This window comes from Gavia stellata, chromosome 36 (assembly GCF_030936135.1).
Source record: "Gavia stellata isolate bGavSte3 chromosome 36, bGavSte3.hap2, whole genome shotgun sequence".
NCBI classification, from domain to species: Eukaryota; Metazoa; Chordata; class Aves; order Gaviiformes; family Gaviidae; genus Gavia; species Gavia stellata.
In genome coordinates this window covers 2200259-2206931 of record NC_082629.1, presented here as the reverse complement: position 1 = coordinate 2206931, position 6673 = coordinate 2200259, and the positions used below count along the sequence as shown (strand labels likewise).

The following is a 6673-nucleotide window of genomic DNA, read 5'->3' as shown; positions in this document are numbered from 1 at the left end:
GGGTTTATGAAAGGCAGGTCCTGCCTGACTAACCTGATCTCCTTCTGTGCCAAGGTGACCCGCTTAGTGGACAAGGGAAAGGCTGTGGATGTAGTCTACCTGGGCTTTAGTAAAGCCCTTGACACCATTTCCCACAGCATTCTCCTGGAGAAACTGATTGCTCATGGCTTGGACGGGTACGCTCTTTGCTGGATAGAAAACGGGCTGGAAGGCCAGGCCCAAAGGGTTGTGGTGAGTGGAGTCAAATCCATTTGGCGGCCGGTCACAGGTGGGGTTCCCCAGGGCTCAGTATTGGGGCCAGTCTTGTTTAATATCTTTATCAATGGTCTGGATGAGGGGATTGAGTGCACCCTCAGTAAGTCTCCAGATGACACCAAGATGGGCGGGTGTGTTGATCTGCTCTAGGGTAGGAAGGCTCTTCAGAGGGATCTGGACAGGCTGGATTGATGGGCCGAGGCCAATTGTATGCGGTTCAACAGGCCAAGTGCCGAGTCCTACATTTGGGTGACAACAATCCCATGCAATGCCGCAGGCTTGGGGACGAGTGGCTGGAAGGCTGCCTGGGGGAAAAGGACCTGGGGGTCTTGATCAACAGCTAGCTGAATATGAGCTCTGTGCCCAGGTGGCCAAGAAGGCCAAGGGCATCCTGGCTTGTATCAGAAACAGTGTGGCCAGCAGGACTAGGGAAGTGGTTGTCCCCCTGTACTCGGCACTGGTGAGGCCATGTCTTGAATACTGTGTTCAGTTTTGGGTCCTGCACTACAAGAAAGACATCGGCGTGCCGGAGCGTGTCCAGAGAAGGGCGACAAAGCTGACCTTATGAGGAGCAGCTGAGGGAGCTGGGGTTGTTTAGCCTGGAGAAGAAGAGGCTGAGGGGAGGTCTTACTGCTCTCTACAACTACCTGAAAGGAGGTTACAGAGAGGTGGGTGCTGGTCTCTTCTCACAAGTGACAAGACAAGAGGAAATGGCCTCAAGTTGCGTCAGGGGAGGTTTAGATTGGATATTAAGAAAAACATCTTCACTGAAAGGGTTGTCAGACATTGGAACAGGCTGCCCAGGGAGGTAGTTGAGTCACCGTCCCGGGAGGTATTTAAAAGACGTGTGGATGAGGCACTTAGGGACATGGCTTAGTGGTGGACTTAGCAGTGTTATGTTTATGGTTGGACTTGATCTTAAAGGTCTTCTCCAACCTAAATGATTCTATGATTCAATTTTATGATTTTAAAAGTTCTTTGCAGAATTGGGAGTAAAGAACTTGAAGTGGCCAGAAATAGGAGGCATAAAAGGAACTCGAATCCTTTGGCTCTGTCTTCCTTGCACCTTCTGGTAGGGAAATCTTATATAACATCCATGAAGCCTTTGCATTCAGCCAGTGTGGGGGTCGATAAATTGTGGCCCTCCACTTGAAAACACTGGTGTAGCATTGCAAGTGACTTGTCTTATTACCGCCTGTCTGCCTTGCCCCTCTGTCATTCCTTTCTGGTTCTCTAGCCCTGGGACCCCCTCTTCAAATGTCAGTATTGCTGTGGGCAGAAGCAAGGAGCTGTTTACTGCAGTCAGGATCACAGCAATTTCAGCAGGAAGAGAAGGACAGCTGGCCAGGAACATTCACCTGCTTTCTGCACGGGCATGACAGGCTTGGTTCACAAGACTTTGAAGCAGGTTAAGACAGAAGCTCATGCATACATTTAAACTTAAGTCCTTTGCAGAGCAGAGCTGCTTTACAAACTTGAACCTCAGTTTGTCATGGAGCTGAAACGTATCAGGTTTCTGTTATCTATCTCCTTGCTTTTTAAAAGCTTTATTGGATTGTTTCTTTGGCTGTAGCAGGGGATCATTTAGAAGAAACTGCATTAACTTAGCAAAAGTGGTAAAGGCAAGTCCTGAAGAGGCTTTACCAGCACAGCACTGTGCTATTTGCAATGGATGCTGTCAGTTAAAGCTGTGCATCTCAGCCTTTCTGCAACTGTCTCACTTCAGCCTCTCCATCTCCTTGAGCCCAAGGCTGATCCTGCCGTCTCATCTTCATCTCCTTTCTCTTCAAAGCTTTTGTCTTTAGACAGCTGCCCTGTGAGCCCTGCTGCCCCTTGCTCTGCCTCTAGCTCCAGCACTGCCAGAGCTCAGCCTGAGCAAGGAGCCTCCTCGAGACCAGCTGCTGACTGGGCTGATCGTGTTAAGTCAGCCCTGGCCCTGCAAGAGTGCACTCTCTTCAGCTCTGGCTGCACCTTGCTTAGGATGGGCCCCTGCCCAGCAGGAACCATTGGCGCGGAAGTGTGACACCTACCTGCTATTGACCAGTGTTTAGAGCTGTAGTCGGAAGATCTCCGTAATCCAACAAGAAGCAACTTCTGAGCCTGGCGAGGGACAGGATGCTGGTGATCCATCACGGAGTCTGCCTGTGCACAACACTTAGCAAGGCTGCCTTGTGTGCGTGAGAGTAAGCTTTAGTATATGGAGAGGAGATTTGATCGCAGCCTGTGCGCCTGTAGAGTTGCCAGGTCTGGGATGGGAAACCCCTTTCTGAGGAAAATTTAAGCAAGTGAGCAGTTTAAAACCTCTCTAGGGCCATTTGCATTTCTTGTTTCCTGTCTCTGTCAGGATTTAATCACTAATAAATCAGCAAGGAAAAAATAACTGAATTGAAATGAAACCATTAACAAACTGACCCCTTGGAAACATTATGGCAACAATGATAGGAGTGAAACAAGGCTGCCTGTAACTTACCTTGGCACATGTAGGGTGTTCTGCAAAGTGTAGTCCATGCACTTGAATTCTTCTGGAAGATGCTGATGTTTATGGTGGTGTCTCTTCTTTGCTCCTGCACCTACATTTGTGTTGCTCCAGTGCCTGGCAGGGGAAGGATGCTGTGTCTTTAAAGCCTTCTCAGGGCTGTGCGGAGGCAGTTCCATTGAAGTATTTGAATGAGAGCAGGAGGGGGGTGTGCATGTGGCTATTGGCAGAGCTCTCTATGACATCCCTCTGAACAGCTGGGCTCTGCTTTGCTTCAGAGCTGCTTGTCAGAGCAATTAGCTTGCTGTAGCAGCAGCAAAGATCGCTAGCGTTTTATTCAGGCTTGAGAGCTGGCGGGGGCTTCTAAGAAGCGATATTATCTTGGCAAAATTCCCCTTGAACTGGTTGTGGCAATGAAGTCTCCGTTGAAACTGGGAAACAGATGACCTGCTGAGAGTGCAAAACCACCACGGTGAGTTTATTTTTAGAATAAGTCTTCAATTATTTTGGGCTTGAGAAAGATTGACCAGAGACTTTTCTTTTCCTCTCACTATACCCCCACCATGCAAAATATAGTATAGGTATAAATGCAGGTGAGTTTTTCAGGGATGGGGATCTGACATCATTGATCTCTGGTAAGTAAGTGACAGGATTTTTGCTGCTTGATGGGGTTAATTTAAAATGGTGTTGTACTAAAATGAGTATGTGGATCTGTGATCCCATTCAAGACTTGAGAGTGTGAGATGAGCTTTCTCCTTCCTCTTTTTGTGATGTTGGGGTTGCACCTACAGGAGACAGGGGAATCCCCGATAAGCATACTGTACTCTTCCGTGCCATTAAGGAGTTCCCCGTGACAGTCTCATGGGTTCTCCTTGTGTCTTAGCTTGGTGTTTATGCAGCTTGCTCCTGGGTAGTTTCGGTTCATTTTGCAAAGACAAAATACTCCCTGCTCCTCTGCTGGATTATACTTTAAAGGATTTACTTGTTTGAAGCTGGCTAGTTGATGAGAAATGTTGACTAGTTAATTGGCTATGTGCCATATGATGTTTTCAGTTTAGCTTATGCAATTTGGTGTTCTGTAGGACTCTATTTGTGTTCACATATATATTAACCCCATTTTAAAATGATTTTAAATCTATCACTGAATTGGGTTTGGTTTTAGTGGAATCAGGAGTTTGGATTGCCTTTACCTTCTTCTCACACATGTTCATGATCCAGTGTTGCCTAAAAAACCCAAGATATTGGAAATGATACTCCCTTCATTTGAGATTTAGTGGTAGGAGCTGGTTTTCTTGGGCTTGAGGTATTAGCCAGTTACTGTACTGCAGGATCTTCGTTCAGGTGCATTGGACCTGTCTCCTTTCCCTTTGTTTCTTTAAAATGTTTATTTAGACTGGAAGCATCACCTGTGGCTTCAGCATCTGCAAACAGCAGCAATAGCTGCTGCAATGAATGGTGAGCACTTCAGCAGGTGAAGGCTGAGTTCATCTTGCTGAAGGCTGTGGGAAAGTGGGAAGGGGAATACCTTATCCACTCTTCAGACTCCCCCTTCACTATCAAGTCCGACTTTTGCAGCTGGCAGTCAAAAGATGAAGTTGATTATTTTTTTTCTTTTAATCATAACTCTCCCCTTTGTTCAATGATCAAATCAATTTCTGGATCCCAGCTGGAAAACAGCCCCAGTGTCTTGTGTTTGCTATGTACTACTTGACTTCTTAGTGTGTCAGGTGGCTCAGTATGCTCTGCCAGCATGGTGAGAAGCAGGAACATCAGCCTTGAAAACAGAAAAGGGGATATACCTAGCAGCCCTACTTTTTGCCTTCCTCCTAAGGAGGTTTGCTGGGAGCTGCAATGCTTTGAGTCTGATTAGTAAAGTTTGAAGATCTGCTTTGCCAGCCCAGGTCAGCTCAGGAATGGTAAGCTGGGCTGGGGAATACCTTGCTCTCTCAGCCAGCTTTTTAATGTTTGTGCTTATGCTTCCGACTGGCGCAGGCAAGGCACAAGAGAACTGTGCCAGCAAAAGGATAAGAGCTATTTCTACTGCCGTGCATTTTTCCTGAGCCTGGTTGCCACCTCTGTATCTGCAGGTGTCTCCTACCTGATGTGGTACTTCATTATGGATGGATTCAGGTGGAAGGAATTCTGCTTGGGGCTCTCTGAAAGAATTAGGACATGTCAGTGGGAACTGTGCCAGGCTTTTCCTCTGAGCCATGGAAGGGTTAACAGAAGTTCCTGTTCAATGCTGTCCTATTGCATCTTGACACTGTAGAAAATAGGTGGATAATTCCTTGCTAGCTTTTCAGGAAACCCCTGTGGTGGACAGCCCTCATTAATTGTTGCTGGGAAACTGCTTTGACGTCATGGGAGCAGTTCCCTGGTCTTCACATGAATACAGGAATAGCTTGTGATGGGGAAGGGAAAACCGGTGTGAAATGGAGAAGGGAACTCTCTGATGCTGAGATTCTCATCTCAGATTTATCTTTCTCCCACCATTCTGCCTCGGGACCCTCAGAGAAACTGTCCACAAAAATTTACAGCACTATGTCTGGACTGAATGTAAGCCCTTCCTTCTCAAGAACTGTTTATATTGATGGCTGGTTGGTTTTTTTTCTCCCCCAGAGGTGTGAGAGGGTTCTTGCTTGGCTTCACTACAGGTGCCAAAATAAAAGGAAAAGAGAAGAACAGCATCCCTGTTTCATTTTGTTTGCTTGTTTTTAACGTCAGACAATCTCCCCTTAGACTAACAGAGGGGAGAGCAGGGAAGATGGCTGCTATTGCTGTGAACTTCAGGCTAAGAGAACTTTTAAGCCTGAGACTGTTTAAACCCACTTTCTTCACTATCATTTGAACTTTCTTTCTTTGCATATCCTCCTGTGGTGTTTGTGCAATAGGTTCCTTTCTCTCAGTGTTGTCCTATCTGTCCAACCTGTCAGCTTCTGGGAGGCATGTAGTGCTGTGGGCATCTAATAACTGTAGCAGGAATTCTCTGTGTCTCCTTTTCCATGCCTGCAAAACAGGTGTAAGCAAAGTTTACCCATCCAGTTCAAAGTGCTTAAGAGATTTTTGTACCCAGAAGTGCTGTAGAGCAGCAGAAAATGTACTGGGTTGCTGATTGAGTCTGGTGTTTCCAGCTAGGGCACTAGAGGGCTTGAAATGCAAGTAAACTGTCTTGCAAAGAGCTGGTATGAAGGTGCCTCAGTGGTGAGACGGACAAGGCACCACTGTCAATGTTGAGCAGGCACTGCAAACAGAACTCCATTCTCCTTTTCTTGTCAGGTCAGTTGAATAGAAAAACTATTCCAGTGCATGGTGCCATAACACTCAATAAAGGATGCATTATTTTAACCTGATTTCTAACTATTTGTCGTGGTTGCTCACTTGCATCTTCATGTGATACCTCCTCCCTCCACACACCATTTTCTCCTCTTGATGCATATAAAAAGGAAACGTGCATCAAAAGTCAAGCAGTAAGCCTATAGTCGGGGTGGGGAGGAGGCTTTCAGTGGGTTCTGGGGATCTTTACAGCCTCTGGCTTTGGTGCTGAACTGAATTATCTTCCCCAGGAGATCTCCAGCATGCCTGAATCCAATGATTGCCTTCTTTCTGGGTCGTGAACTTTTTGCAGCAGAAATGAGATGGGAGCTCTGATCTTGCATAGCATGTAGGCTGCTTCAGGAGTAAAAAAAAAAAAAAAGGACCTGAATAATATGCAGGCAATCAAGCTGGATTCTCTGAACACATTGGTCAACTCTGCCTTGAAGTTTCCTGCCAGGCATATGGCAACTCTTCCTGCTGCTGCTACACCCAATCAGCAGTTTTCACGTCTAGGGGAAAAAACCCAACGCACTCCTCCTTTGTCATTTTCCTGTTTTCCTTTGGTTGTGAGTCCCTGAGTCCTTCAGCTGACTTGGTGATGGCAGCTGACTGGATGATGCAGTGGAC

The 6673-nt window shown here is 46.6% G+C and overlaps 1 protein-coding gene across 1 annotated transcript in view; it reads left to right on the top strand.

Moving 5' to 3' along the window:
• Nucleotides 1-3177: 3177 nt before the first annotated feature.
• R3HDM2 (R3H domain containing 2) overlaps nt 3178-6673 on the top strand; it is a 38607-nt gene continuing 35111 nt past the window's right edge. The window contains exon 1 of the mRNA XM_059832695.1: nt 3178-3203. The gene's annotated coding sequence lies outside the window, so the exon portion shown is untranslated. The remainder of the gene's footprint in view (nt 3204-6673) is intronic.